General features: G+C 43.4%; 28 non-coding genes across 28 annotated transcripts; all 28 read right to left on the reverse strand.

Annotated features, from left to right (window-relative positions):
* Positions 1-343: 343 nt before the first annotated feature.
* TRNAL-UAG (transfer RNA leucine (anticodon UAG)) lies at positions 344-426 on the reverse strand. The gene has a single exon. It is a non-coding gene; the product is annotated as a tRNA-Leu (tRNA).
* A 1,024-nt stretch (positions 427-1,450) lies between these two features.
* TRNAL-AAG (transfer RNA leucine (anticodon AAG)) lies at positions 1,451-1,533 on the reverse strand. The gene has a single exon. It is a non-coding gene; the product is annotated as a tRNA-Leu (tRNA).
* Positions 1,534-1,719: 186 nt separating this feature from the next.
* TRNAL-UAG (transfer RNA leucine (anticodon UAG)) lies at positions 1,720-1,802 on the reverse strand. Its single transcript has one exon. It is a non-coding gene; the product is annotated as a tRNA-Leu (tRNA).
* A 632-nt stretch (positions 1,803-2,434) lies between these two features.
* On the reverse strand, positions 2,435-2,517 carry TRNAL-UAG (transfer RNA leucine (anticodon UAG)). Its single transcript has one exon. It is a non-coding gene; the product is annotated as a tRNA-Leu (tRNA).
* Positions 2,518-3,541: 1,024 nt separating this feature from the next.
* Positions 3,542-3,624, reverse strand: TRNAL-AAG (transfer RNA leucine (anticodon AAG)). The gene has a single exon. It is a non-coding gene; the product is annotated as a tRNA-Leu (tRNA).
* A 186-nt stretch (positions 3,625-3,810) lies between these two features.
* Positions 3,811-3,893, reverse strand: TRNAL-CAG (transfer RNA leucine (anticodon CAG)). The gene has a single exon. It is a non-coding gene; the product is annotated as a tRNA-Leu (tRNA).
* A 632-nt stretch (positions 3,894-4,525) lies between these two features.
* On the reverse strand, positions 4,526-4,608 carry TRNAL-UAG (transfer RNA leucine (anticodon UAG)). The gene has a single exon. It is a non-coding gene; the product is annotated as a tRNA-Leu (tRNA).
* A 1,024-nt stretch (positions 4,609-5,632) lies between these two features.
* Positions 5,633-5,715, reverse strand: TRNAL-AAG (transfer RNA leucine (anticodon AAG)). Its single transcript has one exon. It is a non-coding gene; the product is annotated as a tRNA-Leu (tRNA).
* A 186-nt stretch (positions 5,716-5,901) lies between these two features.
* On the reverse strand, positions 5,902-5,984 carry TRNAL-CAG (transfer RNA leucine (anticodon CAG)). Its single transcript has one exon. It is a non-coding gene; the product is annotated as a tRNA-Leu (tRNA).
* A 632-nt stretch (positions 5,985-6,616) lies between these two features.
* On the reverse strand, positions 6,617-6,699 carry TRNAL-UAG (transfer RNA leucine (anticodon UAG)). Its single transcript has one exon. It is a non-coding gene; the product is annotated as a tRNA-Leu (tRNA).
* Positions 6,700-7,992: 1,293 nt separating this feature from the next.
* TRNAL-UAG (transfer RNA leucine (anticodon UAG)) lies at positions 7,993-8,075 on the reverse strand. The gene has a single exon. It is a non-coding gene; the product is annotated as a tRNA-Leu (tRNA).
* A 632-nt stretch (positions 8,076-8,707) lies between these two features.
* TRNAL-UAG (transfer RNA leucine (anticodon UAG)) lies at positions 8,708-8,790 on the reverse strand. Its single transcript has one exon. It is a non-coding gene; the product is annotated as a tRNA-Leu (tRNA).
* Positions 8,791-9,813: 1,023 nt separating this feature from the next.
* Positions 9,814-9,896, reverse strand: TRNAL-AAG (transfer RNA leucine (anticodon AAG)). Its single transcript has one exon. It is a non-coding gene; the product is annotated as a tRNA-Leu (tRNA).
* A 186-nt stretch (positions 9,897-10,082) lies between these two features.
* On the reverse strand, positions 10,083-10,165 carry TRNAL-CAG (transfer RNA leucine (anticodon CAG)). Its single transcript has one exon. It is a non-coding gene; the product is annotated as a tRNA-Leu (tRNA).
* A 632-nt stretch (positions 10,166-10,797) lies between these two features.
* TRNAL-UAG (transfer RNA leucine (anticodon UAG)) lies at positions 10,798-10,880 on the reverse strand. The gene has a single exon. It is a non-coding gene; the product is annotated as a tRNA-Leu (tRNA).
* Positions 10,881-11,904: 1,024 nt separating this feature from the next.
* Positions 11,905-11,987, reverse strand: TRNAL-AAG (transfer RNA leucine (anticodon AAG)). The gene has a single exon. It is a non-coding gene; the product is annotated as a tRNA-Leu (tRNA).
* Positions 11,988-12,173: 186 nt separating this feature from the next.
* On the reverse strand, positions 12,174-12,256 carry TRNAL-UAG (transfer RNA leucine (anticodon UAG)). The gene has a single exon. It is a non-coding gene; the product is annotated as a tRNA-Leu (tRNA).
* Positions 12,257-12,888: 632 nt separating this feature from the next.
* TRNAL-UAG (transfer RNA leucine (anticodon UAG)) lies at positions 12,889-12,971 on the reverse strand. The gene has a single exon. It is a non-coding gene; the product is annotated as a tRNA-Leu (tRNA).
* Positions 12,972-13,995: 1,024 nt separating this feature from the next.
* TRNAL-AAG (transfer RNA leucine (anticodon AAG)) lies at positions 13,996-14,078 on the reverse strand. The gene has a single exon. It is a non-coding gene; the product is annotated as a tRNA-Leu (tRNA).
* Positions 14,079-14,264: 186 nt separating this feature from the next.
* TRNAL-CAG (transfer RNA leucine (anticodon CAG)) lies at positions 14,265-14,347 on the reverse strand. The gene has a single exon. It is a non-coding gene; the product is annotated as a tRNA-Leu (tRNA).
* A 632-nt stretch (positions 14,348-14,979) lies between these two features.
* Positions 14,980-15,062, reverse strand: TRNAL-UAG (transfer RNA leucine (anticodon UAG)). The gene has a single exon. It is a non-coding gene; the product is annotated as a tRNA-Leu (tRNA).
* A 1,293-nt stretch (positions 15,063-16,355) lies between these two features.
* TRNAL-UAG (transfer RNA leucine (anticodon UAG)) lies at positions 16,356-16,438 on the reverse strand. Its single transcript has one exon. It is a non-coding gene; the product is annotated as a tRNA-Leu (tRNA).
* A 632-nt stretch (positions 16,439-17,070) lies between these two features.
* TRNAL-UAG (transfer RNA leucine (anticodon UAG)) lies at positions 17,071-17,153 on the reverse strand. The gene has a single exon. It is a non-coding gene; the product is annotated as a tRNA-Leu (tRNA).
* Positions 17,154-18,177: 1,024 nt separating this feature from the next.
* TRNAL-AAG (transfer RNA leucine (anticodon AAG)) lies at positions 18,178-18,260 on the reverse strand. The gene has a single exon. It is a non-coding gene; the product is annotated as a tRNA-Leu (tRNA).
* A 186-nt stretch (positions 18,261-18,446) lies between these two features.
* On the reverse strand, positions 18,447-18,529 carry TRNAL-CAG (transfer RNA leucine (anticodon CAG)). The gene has a single exon. It is a non-coding gene; the product is annotated as a tRNA-Leu (tRNA).
* Positions 18,530-19,161: 632 nt separating this feature from the next.
* TRNAL-UAG (transfer RNA leucine (anticodon UAG)) lies at positions 19,162-19,244 on the reverse strand. Its single transcript has one exon. It is a non-coding gene; the product is annotated as a tRNA-Leu (tRNA).
* Positions 19,245-20,268: 1,024 nt separating this feature from the next.
* On the reverse strand, positions 20,269-20,351 carry TRNAL-AAG (transfer RNA leucine (anticodon AAG)). The gene has a single exon. It is a non-coding gene; the product is annotated as a tRNA-Leu (tRNA).
* A 901-nt stretch (positions 20,352-21,252) lies between these two features.
* TRNAL-UAG (transfer RNA leucine (anticodon UAG)) lies at positions 21,253-21,335 on the reverse strand. Its single transcript has one exon. It is a non-coding gene; the product is annotated as a tRNA-Leu (tRNA).
* Between the last annotated feature and the right edge of the window lie 654 nt (positions 21,336-21,989).

A 21,989-nucleotide genomic window follows, 5' to 3' on the forward strand; every position in this document is an offset into this window, starting at 1 on the left:
AGTATGCAAATTTAAGCAGCCCCTGATCAAAGCCCTGAGGAGATTGCTGTAAGTGTGCTGGAGTCCAGTTGTCTACCAGATGAATGGCATTCTTCCAAATTTGCAGGGCCCGTCTGGCCAGGGCATACAAGAGCATGACTCTTCCAGATGACCTCTTACATGGGTCCTATGCTCATTTGGTAAGGATTGCGTTTTGTCAGCAAGACGTTATAGAACCTAAATATATGAGAAACCCCATCTCTCTTGACAAGAGGAGAACGGAATAAAGTGCCAAGTGAAGACCAACAGATGCAACTTCCATCAGATGTTAACCTGATAAAGGAGATTAAATCTCCAAAAGGCATGTCAGAAGTGGGATTCGAACCCACGCCTCCAAAGGAGACTGTGGCCTAAACACAGCGCCTTAGACCTCTCAGCCATCCTGACAGTATAGGCTTTTAATAAATGAATAAAAGTTACTCAGAAACGTCTACCTCCATGCAAGCCTGAAATAATTTAAACCTTCAAACACAAGGTGCAACTTTATGCACAGGACAATAAACACAGAAGAACACATACGAAAGCACTTTATTTCACAGGTATACAGTTTTCATGCTTTTAGAACACCACATACCTCTCACCAGCTATTTAGGGTCCTGTATCCGACTCACAACATTTCCTTGCCTGCGACCTCTCTCTCTACACAAACAACTACAGCACAGGAAGTAGGAAGGCAATAGGTGGGGCAGTTTATGCAAATTTATGCTGCCAATGTGCCTTGCAGATTCATGCAGGATTTCTAGATCCTTGCTGGATACAAGAGAGTAGGCCTTGTTCCAGATAAACTATCCCTAGCAGGGAAAGTCTGAGCACAGGCACTCTTTTGCTCTTTAGCCCCTGGCCTGGGACTCACCCTCACTTGCTGAGGCATGAAATTCTGCATACCAACTTTGCACAGAAGGTATGTTTGTGGTTGTTTGGGGATGGGTGGGAGGTCAAGAGCAGGGAAAAGCAGGTCTCCTTCACTACTAGACTCCTCTTCTATGCCTCCCTGCCGTTCACTCACTCTGTCTTTGTTTCATTCTCTCCTTCCACAACACTCCTTCTCACTCATTCGCTCTATCACTTGTATTTTTGCCCTTGCTCTGCATTCTATAGTGGAAACATCTCTTGAATGAAGCATCTGAAAATGACGTGACATAAAATTTAAAACCTCCTTATTGGAAACCTAAAACATCACAAGACTTAATGTAACCCATTTCTTTCATAAAAAAGATTTTTAAAGTACCCCACAAAACAAATATAAAACACCACGAGTGCTAGAAGAATATTACATTAACGTTAAAGATAGAATAGGGCAAATGCATTTGCAGTTGAAACTGAAGTTTGGTACTTATTCAGATATTATTTACATTGCCAATTTTTAGCTGAGATTCTAAAGGAACTGAGAGAGAAAATGGAATTCAAGTTTTGTCAGAAGTGGGATTCGAACCCACGCCTCCAGGAGAGACTGCGGCCTTAACGCAGCGCCTTAGACCACTCGGCCATCCTGACCCCATGCTGCATTTTCATCTAAAGGGTGAGAAAGATATTAGGAACCAAAAAATGCACAGAGCTTAGGCCAATAGTGGCTAGAGCAAGAAAAAAACTCACTGCACTCTTCCAAGAAGACAATCCTATAAGCCACTGCGAGGGAAATGATCATATTTCTCAAGAAAAAAATTAGAGTAAACAGAGGACTGTCAGAAGTGGGATTTGAACCCACGCCTCCAGAGGAGACTGCGACCTAAACGCAGCGCCTTAGACCACTCGGCCATCCTGACTTGCTTTCCCAGCATCTTCCAGAGGCCAGACAGCCATGCAGGTGAGGTACTGAAAAGGAATGCCCTCAATTTATTTATCCTATTATATGCACTTCCAACAGATCTTTGAACAATCTGTACAGAGCAGGACCTATGAAGAACTCTTTAGAACTTTGAGGCGAACAAAGAGAAAGTGCTATTCACCAGCCACTTGAACGGCTCAAAGCTGCTTTGAAATTGAGACAATAGCCACCTCTTGGCTGGCTAAAGCAATTTCAACAAGGGATCTCAAAGTCACAACATAGGGTGGAGTATGCAAATTTAAGCAGCCCCTGATCAAAGCCCTGAGGAAATTGCTGTAAGTGTGCTGGAGTCCAGTTGTCTACCAGATGAATGGCATTCTTCCAAATTTGCTGGGCCCGTCTGGCCAGGGCATACAAGAGCATGACTCTTCCAGATGACCTCTTACATGGGTCCTATGCTCATTTGGTAAGGATTGCGCTTTGTCAGCAAGACGTTATAGAACCTAAATATATGAGAAACCCCATCTCTCTTGACAAGAGGAGAACGGAATAACGTGCCAAGTGAAGACCAACAGATGCAACTTCCATCAGATGTTAACCTGATAAAGGAGATTAAATCTCCAAAAGGCATGTCAGAAGTGGGATTCGAACCCACGCCTCCAAAGGAGACTGTGGCCTAAACACAGCGCCTTAGACCTCTCGGCCATCCTGACAGTATATGCTTTTAAGAAATGAATAAAAGTTACTCAGAAACGTCTACCTCAATGCAAGCCTGAAATAATTTAAACCTTCAAACACAAGGTGCAACTTTATGCACAGGACAATAAACACAGAAGAACACATACGAAAGCACTTTATTTCACAGGTATACAGTTTTCATGCTTTTAGAACACCACATACCTCTCACCAGCTATTTAGGGTCCTGTATCCGACTCACAACATTTCCTTGCCTGCGACCTCTCTCTCTACACAAACAACTACAGCACAGAAAGTAGGAAGGCAATAGGTGGGGCAGTTTATGCAAATTTATGCTGCCAATGTGCCTTGCAGATTCATGCAGGATTTCTAGATCCTTGCTGGATACAAGAGAGTAGGCCTTGTTCCAGATAAACTATCCCTAGCAGGGAAAGTCTGAGCACAGGCACTCTTTTGCTCTTTAGCCCCTGGCCTGGGACTCACCCTCACTTGCTGAGGCGTGAAATTCTGCATACCAACTTTGCACAGAAGGTATGTTTGTGGTTGTTTGGGGATGGGTGGGAGGTCAAGAGCAGGGAAAAGCAGGTCTCCTTCACTACTAGACTCCTCTTCTATGCCTCCCTGCCGTTCACTCACTCTGTCTTTGTTTCATTCTCTCCTTCCACAACACTCCTTCTCACTCACTCGCTCTATCACTTGTATTTTTGCCCTTGCTCTGCATTCTATAGTGGAAACATCTCTTGAATGAAGCATCTGAAAATGACGTGACATAAAATTTAAAACCTCCTTATTGGAAACCTAAAACATCACAAGACTTAATGTAACCCATTTCTTTCATAAAAAAGATTTTTAAAGTACCCCACAAAAGAAATATAAAACACCACGAGTGCTAGAAGAATATTACATTAACGTTAAAGATAGAATAGGGCAAATGCATTTGCAGTTGAAACTGAAGTTTGGTACTTATTCAGATATTATTTACATTGCCAATTTTTAGCTGAGATTCTAAAGGAACTGAGAGAGAAAATGGAATTCAGGTTTTGTCAGAAGTGGGATTCGAACCCACGCCTCCAGGAGAGACTGCGGCCTTAACGCAGCGCCTTAGACCACTCGGCCATCCTGACCTCATGCTGCTTTTTCATCTAAAGGGTGAGAAAGATATTAGGAACCAAAAAATGCACAGAGCTTAGGCCAATAGTGGCTAGAGCAAGAAAAAAACTCACTGCACTCTTCCAAGAAGACAATCCTATAAGCCACTGCGAGGGAAATGATCATATTTCTCAAGAAAAAAATTAGAGTAAACACAGGACTGTCAGAAGTGGGATTTGAACCCACGCCTCCAGAGGAGACTGCGACCTGAACGCAGCGCCTTAGACCACTCGGCCATCCTGACTTGCTTTCCCAGCATCTTCCAGAGGCCAGACAGCCATGCAGGTGAGGTACTGAAAAGGAATGCCCTCAATTTATTTATCCTATTATATGCACTTCCAACAGATCTTTGAACAATCTGTACAGAGCAGGACCTATGGAGAACTCTTTAGAACTTTGAGGCAAACAAAGAGAAAGTGCTATTCACCAGCCACTTGAACGGCTCAAAGCTGCTTTGAAATTGAGACAATAGCCACCTCTTGGCTGGCTAAAGCAATTTCAACAAGGGATCTCAAAGTCACAACATAGGGTGGAGTATGCAAATTTAAGCAGCCCCTGATCAAAGCCCTGAGGAGATTGCTGTAAGTGTGCTGGAGTCCAGTTGTCTACCAGATGAATGGCATTCTTCCAAATTTGCAGGGCCCGTCTGGCCAGGGCATACAAGAGCATGACTCTTCCAGATGACCTCTTACATGGGTCCTATGCTCATTTGGTAAGGATTGCGTTTTGTCAGCAAGACGTTATAGAACCTAAATATATGAGAAACCCCATCTCTCTTGACAAGAGGAGAACGGAATAAAGTGCCAAGTGAAGACCAACAGATGCAACTTCCATCAGATGTTAACCTGATAAAGGAGATTAAATCTCCAAAAGGCATGTCAGAAGTGGGATTCGAACCCACGCCTCCAAAGGAGACTGTGGCCTAAACACAGCGCCTTAGACCTCTCGGCCATCCTGACAGTATAGGCTTTTAATAAATGAATAAAAGTTACTCAGAAACGTCTACCTCCATGCAAGCCTGAAATAATTTAAACCTTCAAACACAAGGTGCAACTTTATGCACAGGACAATAAACACAGAAGAACACATACGAAAGCACTTTATTTCACAGGTATACAGTTTTCATGCTTTTAGAACACCACATACCTCTCACCAGCTATTTAGGGTCCTGTATCCGACTCACAACATTTCCTTGCCTGCGACCTCTCTCTCTACACAAACAACTACAGCACAGGAAGTAGGAAGGCAATAGGTGGGGCAGTTTATGCAAATTTATGCTGCCAATGTGCCTTGCAGATTCATGCAGGATTTCTAGATCCTTGCTGGATACAAGAGAGTAGGCCTTGTTCCAGATAAACTATCCCTAGCAGGGAAAGTCTGAGCACAGGCACTCTTTTGCTCTTTAGCCCCTGGCCTGGGACTCACCCTCACTTGCTGAGGCATGAAATTCTGCATACCAACTTTGCACAGAAGGTATGTTTGTGGTTGTTTGGGGATGGGTGGGAGGTCAAGAGCAGGGAAAAGCAGGTCTCCTTCACTACTAGACTCCTCTTCTATGCCTCCCTGCCGTTCACTCACTCTGTCTTTGTTTCATTCTCTCCTTCCACAACACTCCTTCTCACTCACTCGCTCTATCACTTGTATTTTTGCCCTTGCTCTGCATTCTATAGTGGAAACATCTCTTGAATGAAGCATCTGAAAATGACGTGACATAAAATTTAAAACCTCCTTATTGGAAACCTAAAACATCACAAGACTTAATGTAACCCATTTCTTTCATAAAAAAGATTTTTAAAGTACCCCACAAAACAAATATAAAACACCACGAGTGCTAGAAGAATATTACATTAACGTTAAAGATAGAATAGGGCAAATGCATTTGCAGTTGAAACTGAAGTTTGGTACTTATTCAGATATTATTTACATTGCCAATTTTTAGCTGAGATTCTAAAGGAACTGAGAGAGAAAATGGAATTCAAGTTTTGTCAGAAGTGGGATTCGAACCCACGCCTCCAGGAGAGACTGCGGCCTTAACGCAGCGCCTTAGACCACTCGGCCATCCTGACCCCATACTGCTTTTTCATCTAAAGGGTGAGAAAGATATTAGGAACCAAAAAATGCACAGAGCTTAGGCCAATAGTGGCTAGAGCAAGAAAAAAACTCACTGCACTCTTCCAAGAAGACAATCCTATAAGCCACTGCGAGGGAAATGATCATATTTCTCAAGAAAAAAATTAGAGTAAACACAGGACTGTCAGAAGTGGGATTTGAACCCACGCCTCCAGAGGAGACTGCGACCTGAACGCAGCGCCTTAGACCACTCGGCCATCCTGACTTGCTTTCCCAGCATCTTCCAGAGGCCAGACAGCCATGCAGGTGAGGTACTGAAAAGGAATGCCCTCAATTTATTTATCCTATTATATGCACTTCCAACAGATCTTTGAACAATCTGTACAGAGCAGGACCTATGGAGAACTCTTTAGAACTTTGAGGCGAACAAAGAGAAAGTGCTATTCACCAGCCACTTGAACGGCTCAAAGCTGCTTTGAAATTGAGACAATAGCCACCTCTTGGCTGGCTAAAGCAATTTCAACAAGGGATCTCAAAGTCACAACATAGGGTGGAGTATGCAAATTTAAGCAGCCCCTGATCAAAGCCCTAAGGAAATTGCTGTAAGTGTGCTGGAGTCCAGTTGTCTACCAGATGCATGGCATTCTTCCAAATTTGCAGGGCCCGTCTGGCCAGTGCATACAAGAGCATGACTATTCCAGATGACCTCTTACATGGGTCCTATGCTCATTTGGTAAGGATTGCGCTTTGTCAGCAAGACGTTATAGAACCTAAATATATGAGAAACCCCATCTCTCTTGACAAGAGGAGAACGGAATAACGTGCCAAGTGAAGACCAACAGATGCAACTTCCATCAGATGTTAACCTGATAAAGGAGATTAAATCTCCAAAAGGCATGTCAGAAGTGGGATTCGAACCCACGCCTCCAAAGGAGACTGTGGCCTAAACACAGCGCCTTAGACCTCTCGGCCATCCTGACAGTATAGGCTTTTAAGAAATGAATAAAAGTTACTCAGAAACGTCTACCTCCATGCAAGCCTGAAATAATTTAAACCTTCAAACACAAGGTGCAACTTTATGCACAGGACAATAAACACAGAAGAACACATACGAAAGCACTTTATTTCACAGGTATACAGTTTTCATGCTTTTAGAACACCACATACCTCTCACCAGCTATTTAGGGTCCTGTATCCGACTCACAACATTTCCTTGCCTGCGACCTCTCTCTCTACACAAACAACTACAGCACAGGAAGTAGGAAGGCAATAGGTGGGGCAGTTTATGCAAATTTATGCTGCCAATGTGCCTTGCAGATTCATGCAGGATTTCTAGATCCTTGCTGGATACAAGAGAGTAGGCCTTGTTCCAGATAAACTATCCCTAGCAGGGAAAGTCTGAGCACAGGCACTCTTTTGCTCTTTAGCCCCTGGCCTGGGACTCACCCTCACTTGCTGAGGCGTGAAAATCTGCATACCAACTTTGCACAGAAGGTATGTTTGTGGTTGTTTGGGGATGGGTGGGAGGTCAAGAGCAGGGAAAAGCAGGTCTCCTGCACTACTAGACTCCTCTTCTATGCCTCCCTGCCATTCACTCACTCTGTCTTTGTTTCATTCTCTCCTTCCACAACACTCCTTCTCACTCACTCGCTCTATCACTTGTATTTTTGCCCTTGCTCTGCATTCTATAGTGGGAACATCTCTTGAATGAAGCATCTGAAAATGACGTGACATAAAATTTAAAACCTCCTTATTGTAAACCTAAAACATCACAAGACTTAATGTAACCCATTTCTTTCATAAAAAAGATTTTTAAAGTACCCCACAAAACAAATATAAAACACCACGAGTGCTAGAAGAATATTACATTAACGGTAAAGATAGAATAGGGCAAATGCATTTGCAGTTGAAACTGAAGTTTGGTACTTATTCAGATATTATTTACATTGCCAATTTTTAGCTGAGATTCTAAAGGAACTGAGAGAGAAAATGGAATTCAAGTTTTGTCAGAAGTGGGATTTGAACCGACGCCTCCAGGAGAGACTGCGGCCTTAACGCAGCGCCTTAGACAACTCGGCCATCCTGACCCCATGCTGCTTTTTCATCTAAAGGGGGAGAAAGATATTAGGAACCAAAAAATGCACAGAGCTTAGGCCAATAGTGGCTAGAGCAAGAAAAAAACTCACTGCACTCTTCCAAGAAGACAATCCTATAAGCCACTGCGAGGGAAATGATCATATTTCTCAAGAAAAAAATTAGAGTAAACAGAGGACTGTCAGAAGTGGGATTTGAACCCACGCCTCCAGAGGAGACTGCGACCTAAACGCAGCGCCTTAGACCACTCGGCCATCCTGACTTGCTTTCCCAGCATCTTCCAGAGGCCAGACAGCCATGCAGGTGAGGTACTGAAAAGGAATGCCCTCAATTTATTTATCCTATTATATGCACTTCCAACAGATCTTTGAACAATCTGTACAGAGCAGGACCTATGAAGAACTCTTTAGAACTTTGAGGCGAACAAAGAGAAAGTGCTATTCACCAGCCACTTGAACGGCTCAAAGCTGCTTTGAAATTGAGACAATAGCCACCTCTTGGCTGGCTAAAGCAATTTCAACAAGGGATCTCAAAGTCACAACATAGGGTGGAGTATGCAAATTTAAGCAGCCCCTGATCAAAGCCCTGAGGAAATTGCTGTAAGTGTGCTGGAGTCCAGTTGTCTACCAGATGAATGGCATTCTTCCAAATTTGCTGGGCCCGTCTGGCCAGGGCATACAAGAGCATGACTCTTCCAGATGACCTCTTACATGGGTCCTATGCTCATTTGGTAAGGATTGCGCTTTGTCAGCAAGACGTTATAGAACCTAAATATATGAGAAACCCAATCTCTCTTGACAAGAGGAGAACGGAATAACGTGCCAAGTGAAGACCAACAGATGCAACTTCCATCAGATGTTAACCTGATAAAGGAGATTAAATCTCCAAAAGGCATGTCAGAAGTGGGATTCGAACCCACGCCTCCAAAGGAGACTGTGGCCTAAACACAGCGCCTTAGACCTCTCGGCCATCCTGACAGTATATGCTTTTAAGAAATGAATAAAAGTTACTCAGAAACGTCTACCTCAATGCAAGCCTGAAATAATTTAAACCTTCAAACACAAGGTGCAACTTTATGCACAGGACAATAAACACAGAAGAACACATACGAAAGCACTTTATTTCACAGGTATACAGTTTTCATGCTTTTAGAACACCACATACCTCTCACCAGCTATTTAGGGTCCTGTATCCGACTCACAACATTTCCTTGCCTGCGACCTCTCTCTCTACACAAACAACTACAGCACAGAAAGTAGGAAGGCAATAGGTGGGGCAGTTTATGCAAATTTATGCTGCCAATGTGCCTTGCAGATTCATGCAGGATTTCTAGATCCTTGCTGGATACAAGAGAGTAGGGTTTGTTCCAGATAAACTATCCCTAGCAGGGAAAGTCTGAGCACAGGCACTCTTTTGCTCTTTAGCCCCTGGCCTGGGACTCACCCTCACTTGCTGAGGCGTGAAATTCTGCATACCAACTTTGCACAGAAGTATGTTTGTGGTTGTTTGGGGATGGGTGGGAGGTCAAGAGCAGGGAAAAGCAGGTCTCCTTCACTACTAGACTCCTCTTCTATGCCTCCCTGCCGTTCACTCACTCTGTCTTTGTTTCATTCTCTCCTTCCACAACACTCCTTCTCACTCACTCGCTCTATCACTTGTATTTTTGCCCTTGCTCTGCATTCTATAGTGGAAACATCTCTTGAATGAAGCATCTGAAAATGACGTGACATAAAATTTAAAACCTCCTTATTGGAAACCTAAAACATCACAAGACTTAATGTAACCCATTTCTTTCATAAAAAAGATTTTTAAAGTACCCCACAAAAGAAATATAAAACACCACGAGTGCTAGAAGAATATTACATTAACGTTAAAGATAGAATAGGGCAAATGCATTTGCAGTTGAAACTGAAGTTTGGTACTTATTCAGATATTATTTACATTGCCAATTTTTAGCTGAGATTCTAAAGGAACTGAGAGAGAAAATGGAATTCAAGTTTTGTCAGAAGTGGGATTTGAACCCACGCCTCCAGGAGAGACTGCGGCCTTAACGCAGCGCCTTAGACCACTCGGCCATCCTGACCCCATGCTGCTTTTTCATCTAAAGGGTGAGAAAGATATTAGGAACCAAAAAATGCACAGAGCTTAGGCCAATAGTGGCTAGAGCAAGAAAAAAACTCACTGCACTCTTCCAAGAAGACAATCCTATAAGCCACTGCGAGGGAAATGATCATATTTCTCAAGAAAAAAATTAGAGTAAACACAGGACTGTCAGAAGTGGGATTTGAACCCACGCCTCCAGAGGAGCCTGCGACCTGAACGCAGCGCCTTAGACCACTCGGCCATCCTGACTTGCTTTCCCAGCATCTTCCAGAGGCCAGACAGCCATGCAGGTGAGGTACTGAAAAGGAATGCCCTCAATTTATTTATCCTATTATATGCACTTCCAACAGATCTTTGAACAATCTGTACAGAGCAGGACCTATGGAGAACTCTTTAGAACTTTGAGGCAAACAAAGAGAAAGTGCTATTCACCAGCCACTTGAACGGCTCAAAGCTGCTTTGAAATTGAGACAATAGCCACCTCTTGGCTGGCTAAAGCAATTTCAACAAGGGATCTCAAAGTCACAACATAGGGTGGAGTATGCAAATTTAAGCAGCCCCTGATCAAAGCCCTGAGGAGATTGCTGTAAGTGTGCTGGAGTCCAGTTGTCTACCAGATGAATGGCATTCTTCCAAATTTGCAGGGCCCGTCTGGCCAGGGCATACAAGAGCATGACTCTTCCAGATGACCTCTTACATGGGTCCTATGCTCATTTGGTAAGGATTGCGTTTTGTCAGCAAGACGTTATAGAACCTAAATATATGAGAAACCCCATCTCTCTTGACAAGAGGAGAACGGAATAAAGTGCCAAGTGAAGACCAACAGATGCAACTTCCATCAGATGTTAACCTGATAAAGGAGATTAAATCTCCAAAAGGCATGTCAGAAGTGGGATTCGAACCCACGCCTCCAAAGGAGACTGTGGCCTAAACACAGCGCCTTAGACCTCTCGGCCATCCTGACAGTATAGGCTTTTAATAAATGAATAAAAGTTACTCAGAAACGTCTACCTCCATGCAAGCCTGAAATAATTTAAACCTTCAAACACAAGGTGCAACTTTATGCACAGGACAATAAACACAGAAGAACACATACGAAAGCACTTTATTTCACAGGTATACAGTTTTCATGCTTTTAGAACACCACATACCTCTCACCAGCTATTTAGGGTCCTGTATCCGACTCACAACATTTCCTTGCCTGCGACCTCTCTCTCTACACAAACAACTACAGCACAGGAAGTAGGAAGGCAATAGGTGGGGCAGTTTATGCAAATTTATGCTGCCAATGTGCCTTGCAGATTCATGCAGGATTTCTAGATCCTTGCTGGATACAAGAGAGTAGGCCTTGTTCCAGATAAACTATCCCTAGCAGGGAAAGTCTGAGCACAGGCACTCTTTTGCTCTTTAGCCCCTGGCCTGGGACTCACCCTCACTTGCTGAGGCATGAAATTCTGCATACCAACTTTGCACAGAAGGTATGTTTGTGGTTGTTTGGGGATGGGTGGGAGGTCAAGAGCAGGGAAAAGCAGGTCTCCTTCACTACTAGACTCCTCTTCTATGCCTCCCTGCCGTTCACTCACTCTGTCTTTGTTTCATTCTCTCCTTCCACAACACTCCTTCTCACTCATTCGCTCTATCACTTGTATTTTTGCCCTTGCTCTGCATTCTATAGTGGAAACATCTCTTGAATGAAGCATCTGAAAATGACGTGACATAAAATTTAAAACCTCCTTATTGGAAACCTAAAACATCACAAGACTTAATGTAACCCATTTCTTTCATAAAAAAGATTTTTAAAGTACCCCACAAAACAAATATAAAACACCACGAGTGCTAGAAGAATATTACATTAACGTTAAAGATAGAATAGGGCAAATGCATTTGCAGTTGAAACTGAAGTTTGGTACTTATTCAGATATTATTTACATTGCCAATTTTTAGCTGAGATTCTAAAGGAACTGAGAGAGAAAATGGAATTCAAGTTTTGTCAGAAGTGGGATTCGAACCCACGCCTCCAGGAGAGACTGCGGCCTTAACGCAGCGCCTTAGACCACTCGGCCATCCTGACCCCATGCTGCATTTTCATCTAAAGGGTGAGAAAGATATTAGGAACCAAAAAATGCACAGAGCTTAGGCCAATAGTGGCTAGAGCAAGAAAAAAACTCACTGCACTCTTCCAAGAAGACAATCCTATAAGCCACTGCGAGGGAAATGATCATATTTCTCAAGAAAAAAATTAGAGTAAACAGAGGACTGTCAGAAGTGGGATTTGAACCCACGCCTCCAGAGGAAACTGCGACCTAAACGCAGCGCCTTAGACCACTCGGCCATCCTGACTTGCTTTCCCAGCATCTTCCAGAGGCCAGACAGCCATGCAGGTGAGGTACTGAAAAGGAATGCCCTCAATTTATTTATCCTATTATATGCACTTCCAACAGATCTTTGAACAATCTGTACAGAGCAGGACCTATGAAGAACTCTTTAGAACTTTGAGGCGAACAAAGAGAAAGTGCTATTCACCAGCCACTTGAACGGCTCAAAGCTGCTTTGAAATTGAGACAATAGCCACCTCTTGGCTGGCTAAAGCAATTTCAACAAGGGATCTCAAAGTCACAACATAGGGTGGAGTATGCAAATTTAAGCAGCCCCTGATCAAAGCCCTGAGGAAATTGCTGTAAGTGTGCTGGAGTCCAGTTGTCTACCAGATGAATGGCATTCTTCCAAATTTGCTGGGCCCGTCTGGCCAGGGCATACAAGAGCATGACTCTTCCAGATGACCTCTTACATGGGTCCTATGCTCATTTGGTAAGGATTGCGCTTTGTCAGCAAGACGTTATAGAACCTAAATATATGAGAAACCCCATCTCTCTTGACAAGAGGAGAACGGAATAACGTGCCAAGTGAAGACCAACAGATGCAACTTCCATCAGATGTTAACCTGATAAAGGAGATTAAATCTCCAAAAGGCATGTCAGAAGTGGGATTCGAACCCACGCCTCCAAAGGAGACTGTGGCCTAAACACAGCGCCTTAGACCTCTCGGCCATCCTGACAGTATATGCTTTTAAGAAATGAATAAAAGTTACTCAGAAACGTCTACCTCAATGCAAGCCTGAAATAATTTAAACCTTCAAACACAAGGTGCAACTTTATGCACAGGACAATAAACACAGAAGAACACATACGAAAGCACTTTATTTCACAGGTATACAGTTTTCATGCTTTTAGAACACCACATACCTCTCACCAGCTATTTAGGGTCCTGTATCCGACTCACAACATTTCCTTGCCTGCGACCTCTCTCTCTACACAAACAACTACAGCACAGAAAGTAGGAAGGCAATAGGTGGGGCAGTTTATGCAAATTTATGCTGCCAATGTGCCTTGCAGATTCATGCAGGATTTCTAGATCCTTGCTGGATACAAGAGAGTAGGGTTTGTTCCAGATAAACTATCCCTAGCAGGGAAAGTCTGAGCACAGGCACTCTTTTGCTCTTTAGCCCCTGGCCTGGGACTCACCCTCACTTGCTGAGGCGTGAAATTCTGCATACCAACTTTGCACAGAAGGTATGTTTGTGGTTGTTTGGGGATGGGTGGGAGGTCAAGAGCAGGGAAAAGCAGGTCTCCTTCACTACTAGACTCCTCTTCTATGCCTCCCTGCCGTTCACTCACTCTGTCTTTGTTTCATTCTCTCCTTCCACAACACTCCTTCTCACTCACTCGCTCTATCACTTGTATTTTTGCCCTTGCTCTGCATTCTATAGTGGAAACATCTCTTGAATGAAGCATCTGAAAATGACGTGACATAAAATTTAAAACCTCCTTATTGGAAACCTAAAACATCACAAGACTTAATGTAACCCATTTCTTTCATAAAAAAGATTTTTAAAGTACCCCACAAAACAAATATAAAACACCACGAGTGCTAGAAGAATATTACATTAACGTTAAAGATAGAATAGGGCAAATGCATTTGCAGTTGAAACTGAAGTTTGGTACTTATTCAGATATTATTTACATTGCCAATTTTTAGCTGAGATTCTAAAGGAACTGAGAGAGAAAATGGAATTCAAGTTTTGTCAGAAGTGGGATTCGAACCCACGCCTCCAGGAGAGACTGCGGCCTTAACGCAGCACCTTAGACCACTCGGCCATCCTGACCCCATGCTGCTTTTTCATCTAAAGGGTGAGAAAGATATTAGGAACCAAAAAATGCACAGAGCTGAGGCCAATAGTGGCTAGAGCAAGAAAAAAACTCACTGCACTCTTCCAAGAAGACAATCCTATAAGCCACTGCGAGGGAAATGATCATATTTCTCAAGAAAATAATTAGAGTAAACACAGGACTGTCAGAAGTGGGATTTGAACCCACGCCTCCAGAGGAGACTGCGACCTGAACGCAGCGCCTTAGACCACTCGGCCATCCTGACTTTCTTTCCCAGCATCTTCCAGAGGCCAGACAGCCATGCAGGTGAGGTACTGAAAAGGAATGCCCTCAATTTATTTATCCTATTATATGCACTTCCAACAGATCTTTGAACAATCTGTACAGAGCAGGACCTATGGAGAACTCTTTAGAACTTTGAGGCGAACAAAGAGAAAGTGCTATTCACCAGCCACTTGAACGGCTCAAATCTGCTTTGAAATTGAGACAATAGCCACCTCTTGGCTGGCTAAAGCAATTTCAACAAGGGATCTCAAAGTCACAACATAGGGTGGAGTATGCAAATTTAAGCAGCCCCTGATCAAAGCCCTAAGGAAATTGCTGTAAGTGTGCTGGAGTCCAGTTGTCTACCAGATGCATGGCATTCTTCCAAATTTGCAGGGCCCGTCTGGCCAGTGCATACAAGAGCATGACTCTTCCAGATGACCTCTTACATGGGTCCTATGCTCATTTGGTAAGGATTGCGCTTTGTCAGCAAGACGTTATAGAACCTAAATATATGAGAAACCCCATCTCTCTTGACAAGAGGAGAACGGAATAACGTGCGAAGTGAAGACCAACAGATGCAACTTCCATCAGATGTTAACCTGATAAAGGAGATTAAATCTCCAAAAGGCATGTCAGAAGTGGGATTCGAACCCACGCCTCCAAAGGAGACTGTGGTCTAAACACAGCGCCTTAGACCTCTCGGCCATCCTGACAGTATAGGCTTTTAAGAAATGAATAAAAGTTACTCAGAAACGTCTACCTCCATGCAAGCCTGAAATAATTTAAACCTTCAAACACAAGGTGCAACTTTATGCACAGGACAATAAACACAGAAGAACACATACGAAAGCACTTTATTTCACAGGTATACAGTTTTCATGCTTTTAGAACACCACATACCTCTCACCAGCTATTTAGGGTCCTGTATCCGACTCACAACATTTCCTTGCCTGCGACCTCTCTCTCTACACAAACAACTACAGCACAGGAAGTAGGAAGGCAATAGGTGGGGCAGTTTATGCAAATTTATGCTGCCAATGTGCCTTGCAGATTCATGCAGGATTTCTAGATCCTTGCTGGATACAAGAGAGTAGGCCTTGTTCCAGATAAACTATCCCTAGCAGGGAAAGTCTGAGCACAGGCACTCTTTTGCTCTTTAGCCCCTGGCCTGGGACTCACCCTCACTTGCTGAGGCGTGAAAATCTGCATACCAACTTTGCACAGAAGGTATGTTTGTGGTTGTTTGGGGATGGGTGGGAGATCAAGAGCAGGGAAAAGCAGGTCTCCTGCACTACTAGACTTCTCTTCTATGCCTCCCTGCCATTCACTCACTCTGTCTTTGTTTCATTCTCTCCTTCCACAACACTCCTTCTCACTCACTCGCTCTATCACTTGTATTTTTGCCCTTGCTCTGCATTCTATAGTGGAAACATCTCTTGAATGAAGCATCTGAAAATGACGTGACATAAAACTTAAAACCTCCTTATTGTAAACCTAAAACATCACAAGACTTAATGTAACCCATTTCTTTCATAAAAAAGATTTTTAAAGTACCCCACAAAACAAATATAAAACACCACGAGTGCTAGAAGAATATTACATTAACGGTAAAGATAGAATAGGGCAAATGCATTTGCAGTTGAAACTGAAGTTTGGTACTTATTCAGATATTATTTACATTGCCAATTTTTAGCTGAGATTCTAAAGGAACTGAGAGAGAAAATGGAATTCAAGTTTTGTCAGAAGTGGGATTTGAACCGACGCCTCCAGGAGAGACTGCGGCCTTAACGCAGCGCCTTAGACAACTCGGCCATCCTGACCCCATGCTGCTTTTTCATCTAAAGGGGGAGAAAGATATTAGGAACCAAAAAATGCACAGAGCTTAGGCCAATAGTGGCTAGAGCAAGAAAAAAACTCACTGCACTCTTCCAAGAAGACAATCCTATAAGCCACTGCGAGGGAAATGATCATATTTCTCAAGAAAAAAATTAGAGTAAACAGAGGACTGTCAGAAGTGGGATTTGAACCCACGCCTCCAGAGGAGACTGCGACCTAAACGCAGCGCCTTAGACCACTCGGCCATCCTGACTTGCTTTCCCAGCATCTTCCAGAGGCCAGACAGCCATGCAGGTGAGGTACTGAAAAGGAATGCCCTCAATTTATTTATCCTATTATATGCACTTCCAACAGATCTTTGAACAATCTGTACAGAGCAGGACCTATGAAGAACTCTTTAGAACTTTGAGGCGAACAAAGAGAAAGTGCTATTCACCAGCCACTTGAACGGCTCAAAGCTGCTTTGAAATTGAGACAATAGCCACCTCTTGGCTGGCTAAAGCAATTTCAACAAGGGATCTCAAAGTCACAACATAGGGTGGAGTATGCAAATTTAAGCAGCCCCTGATCAAAGCCCTGAGGAAATTGCTGTAAGTGTGCTGGAGTCCAGTTGTCTACCAGATGAATGGCATTCTTCCAAATTTGCTGGGCCCGTCTGGCCAGGGCATACAAGAGCATGACTCTTCCAGATGACCTCTTACATGGGTCCTATGCTCATTTGGTAAGGATTGCGCTTTGTCAGCAAGACGTTATAGAACCTAAATATATGAGAAACCCAATCTCTCTTGACAAGAGGAGAACGGAATAACGTGCCAAGTGAAGACCAACAGATGCAACTTCCATCAGATGTTAACCTGATAAAGGAGATTAAATCTCCAAAAGGCATGTCAGAAGTGGGATTCGAACCCACGCCTCCAAAGGAGACTGTGGCCTAAACACAGCGCCTTAGACCTCTCGGCCATCCTGACAGTATATGCTTTTAAGAAATGAATAAAAGTTACTCAGAAACGTCTACCTCAATGCAAGCCTGAAATAATTTAAACCTTCAAACACAAGGTGCAACTTTATGCACAGGACAATAAACACAGAAGAACACATACGAAAGCACTTTATTTCACAGGTATACAGTTTTCATGCTTTTAGAACACCACATACCTCTCACCAGCTATTTAGGGTCCTGTATCCGACTCACAACATTTCCTTGCCTGCGACCTCTCTCTCTACACAAACAACTACAGCACAGAAAGTAGGAAGGCAATAGGTGGGGCAGTTTATGCAAATTTATGCTGCCAATGTGCCTTGCAGATTCATGCAGGATTTCTAGATCCTTGCTGGATACAAGAGAGTAGGGTTTGTTCCAGATAAACTATCCCTAGCAGGGAAAGTCTGAGCACAGGCACTCTTTTGCTCTTTAGCCCCTGGCCTGGGACTCACCCTCACTTGCTGAGGCGTGAAATTCTGCATACCAACTTTGCACAGAAGGTATGTTTGTGGTTGTTTGGGGATGGGTGGGAGGTCAAGAGCAGGGAAAAGCAGGTCTCCTTCACTACTAGACTCCTCTTCTATGCCTCCCTGCCGTTCACTCACTCTGCCTTTGTTTCATTCTCTCCTTCCACAACACTCCTTCTCACTCACTCACTCTATCACTTGTATTTTTGCCCTTGCTCTGCATTCTATAGTGGAAACATCTCTTGAATGAAGCATCTGAAAATGACGTGACATAAAATTTAAAACCTCCTTATTGGAAACCTAAAACATCACAAGACTTAATGTAACCCATTTCTTTCATAAAAAAGATTTTTAAAGTACCCCACAAAACAAATATAAAACACCACGAGTGCTAGAAGAATATTACATTAACGTTAAAGATAGAATAGGGCAAATGCATTTGCAGTTGAAACTGAAGTTTGGTACTTATTCAGATATTATTTACATTGCCAATTTTTAGCTGAGATTCTAAAGGAACTGAGAGAGAAAATGGAATTCAAGTTTTGTCAGAAGTGGGATTCGAACCCACGCCTCCACGAGAGACTGCGGCCTTAACGCAGCGCCTTAGACCACTCGGCCATCCTGACCCCATGCTGCTTTTTCATCTAAAGGGTGAGAAAGATATTAGGAACCAAAAAATGCACAGAGCTGAGGCCAATAGTGGCTAGAGCAAGAAAAAAACTCACTGCACTCTTCCAAGAAGACAATCCTATAAGCCACTGCGAGGGAAATGATCATATTTCTCAAGAAAATAATTAGAGTAAACACAGGACTGTCAGAAGTGGGATTTGAACCCACGCCTCCAGAGGAGACTGCGACCTGAACGCAGCGCCTTAGACCACTCGGCCATCCTGACTTTCTTTCCCAGCATCTTCCAGAGGCCAGACAGCCATGCAGGTGAGGTACTGAAAAGGAATGCCCTCAATTTATTTATCCTATTATATGCACTTCCAACAGATCTTTGAACAATCTGTACAGAGCAGGACCTATGGAGAACTCTTTAGAACTTTGAGGCGAACAAAGAGAAAGTGCTATTCACCAGCCACTTGAACGGCTCAAAGCTGCTTTGAAATTGAGACAATAGCCACCTCTTGGCTGGCTAAAGCAATTTCAACAAGGGATCTCAAAGTCACAACATAGGGTGGAGTATGCAAATTTAAGCAGCCCCTGATCAAAGCCCTAAGGAAATTGCTGTAAGTGTGCTGGAGTCCAGTTGTCTACCAGATGCATGGCATTCTTCCAAATTTGCAGGGCCCGTCTGGCCAGTGCATACAAGAGCATGACTCTTCCAGATGACCTCTTACATGGGTCCTATGCTCATTTGGTAAGGATTGCGCTTTGTCAGCAAGACGTTATAGAACCTAAATATATGAGAAACCCCATCTCTCTTGACAAGAGGAGAACGGAATAACGTGCGAAGTGAAGACCAACAGATGCAACTTCCATCAGATGTTAACCTGATAAAGGAGATTAAATCTCCAAAAGGCATGTCAGAAGTGGGATTCGAACCCACGCCTCCAAAGGAGACTGTGGCCTAAACACAGCGCCTTAGACCTCTCGGCCATCCTGACAGTATAGGCTTTTAAGAAATGAATAAAAGTTACTCAGAAACGTCTACCTCCATGCAAGCCTGAAATAATTTAAACCTTCAAACACAAGGTGCAACTTTATGCACAGGACAATAAACACAGAAGAACACATACGAAAGCACTTTATTTCACAGGTATACAGTTTTCATGCTTTTAGAACACCACATACCTCTCACCAGCTATTTAGGGTCCTGTATCCGACTCACAACATTTCCTTGCCTGCGACCTATCTCTCTACACAAACAACTACAGCACAGGAAGTAGGAAGGCAATAGGTGGGGCAGTTTATGCAAATTTATGCTGCCAATGTGCCTTGCAGATTCATGCAGGATTTCTAGATCCTTGCTGGATACAAGAGAGTAGGCCTTGTTCCAGATAAACTATCCCTAGCAGGGAAAGTCTGAGCACAGGCACTCTTTTGCTCTTTAGCCCCTGGCCTGGGACTCACCCTCACTTGCTGAGGCATGAAATTCTGCATACCAACTTTGCACAGAAGGTATGTTTGTGGTTGTTTGGGGATGGGTGGGAGGTCAAGAGCAGGGAAAAGCAGGTCTCCTTCACTACTAGACTACTCTTCTATGCCTCCCTGCCGTTCACTCACTCTGTCTTTGTTTCATTCTCTCCTTCCACAACACTCCTTCTCACTCACTCGCTCTATCACTTGTATTTTTGCCCTTGCTCTGCATTCTATAGTGGAAACATCTCTTGAATGAAGCATCTGAAAATGACGTGACATAAAATTTAAAACCTCCTTATTGGAAACCTAAAACATCACAAGACTTAATGTAACCCATTTCTTTCATAAAAAAGATTTTTAAAGTACCCCACAAAACAAATATAAAACACCACGAGTGCTAGAAGAATATTACATTAACGTTAAAGATAGAATAGGGCAAATGCATTTGCAGTTGAAACTGAAGTTTGGTACTTATTCAGATATTATTTACATTGCCAATTTTTAGCTGAGATTCTAAAGGAACTGAGAGAGAAAATGGAATTCAAGTTTTGTCAGAAGTGGGATTCGAACCCACGCCACCAGGAGAGACTGCGGCCTTAACGCAGCGCCTTAGACCACTTGGCCATCCTGACCCCATGCTGCATTTTCATCTAAAGGGTGAGAAAGATATTAGGAACCAAAAAATGCACAGAGCTTAGGCCAATAGTGGCTAGAGCAAGAAAAAAACTCACTGCACTCTTCCAAGAAGACAATCCTATAAGCCACTGCGAGGGAAATGATCATATTTCTCAAGAAAAAAATTATAGTAAACAGAGGACTGTCAGAAGTGGGATTTGAACCCACGCCTCCAGAGGAGACCGCGACCTGAACGCAACGCCTTAGACCACTCGGCCATCCTGACTTGTTTTCCCAGCATCTTCCAGAGGCCAGACAGCAATGCAGGTGAGGTACTGAAAAGGAATGCCCTCAATTTATTTATCCTATTATATGCACTTCCAACAGATCTTTGAACAATCTGTACAGAGCAGGACCTATGGAGAACTCTTTAGAACTTTGAGGCGAACAAAGAGAAAGTGCTATTCACCAGCCACTTGAACGGCTCAAAGCTGCTTTGAAATTGACACAATAGCCACCTCTTGGCTGGCTAAAGCAATTTCAACAAGGGATCTCAAAGTCACAACATAGGGTGGAGTATGCAAATTTAAGCAGCCCCTGATCAAAGCCCTGAGGAAATTGCTGTAAGTGTGCTGGAGTCCAGTTGTCTACCAGATGAATGGCATTCTTCCAAATTTGCTGGGCCCGTCTGGCCAGGGCATACAAGAGCATGACTCTTCCAGATGACCTCTTACATGGGTCCTATGCTCATTTGGTAAGGATTGCGCTTTGTCAGCAAGACGTTATAGAACCTAAATATATGAGAAACCCCATCTCTCTTGACAAGAGGAGAACGGAATAACGTGCCAAGTGAAGACCAACAGATGCAACTTCCATCAGATGTTAACCTGATAAAGGAGATTAAATCTCCAAAAGGCATGTCAGAAGTGGGATTCGAACCCACGCCTCCAAAGGAGACTGTGGCCTAAACACAGCGCCTTAGACCTCTCGGCCATCCTGACAGTATATGCTTTTAAGAAATGAATAAAAGTTACTCAGAAACGTCTACCTCAATGCAAGCCTGAAATAATTTAAACCTTCAAACACAAGGTGCAACTTTATGCACAGGACAATAAACACAGAAGAACACATACGAAAGCACTTTATTTCACAGGTATACAGTTTTCATGCTTTTAGAACACCACATACCTCTCACCAGCTAATTAGGGTCCTGTATCCGACTCACAACATTTCCTTGCCTGCGACCTCTCTCTCTACACAAACAACTACAGCACAGGAAGTAGGAAGGCAATAGGTGGGGCAGTTTATGCAAATTTATGCTGCCAATGTGCCTTGCAGATTCATGCAGGATTTCTAGATCCTTGCTGGATACAAGAGAGTAGGCCTTGTTCCAGATAAACTATCCCTAGCAGGGAAAGTCTGAGCACAGGCACTCTTTTGCTCTTTAGCCCCTGGCCTGGGACTCACCCTCACTTGCTGAGGCGTGAAATTCTGCATACCAACTTTGCACAGAAGGTATGTTTGTGGTTGTTTGGGGATGGGTGGGAGGTCAAGAGCAGGGAAAAGCAGGTCTCCTTCACTACTAGACTCCTCTTCTATGCCTCCCTGCCATTCACTCACTCTGTCTTTGTTTCATTCTCTCCTTCCACAACACT

Source organism: Triturus cristatus, chromosome 6, assembly GCF_964204655.1.
Source record: "Triturus cristatus chromosome 6, aTriCri1.1, whole genome shotgun sequence".
NCBI classification, from domain to species: Eukaryota; Metazoa; Chordata; class Amphibia; order Caudata; family Salamandridae; genus Triturus; species Triturus cristatus.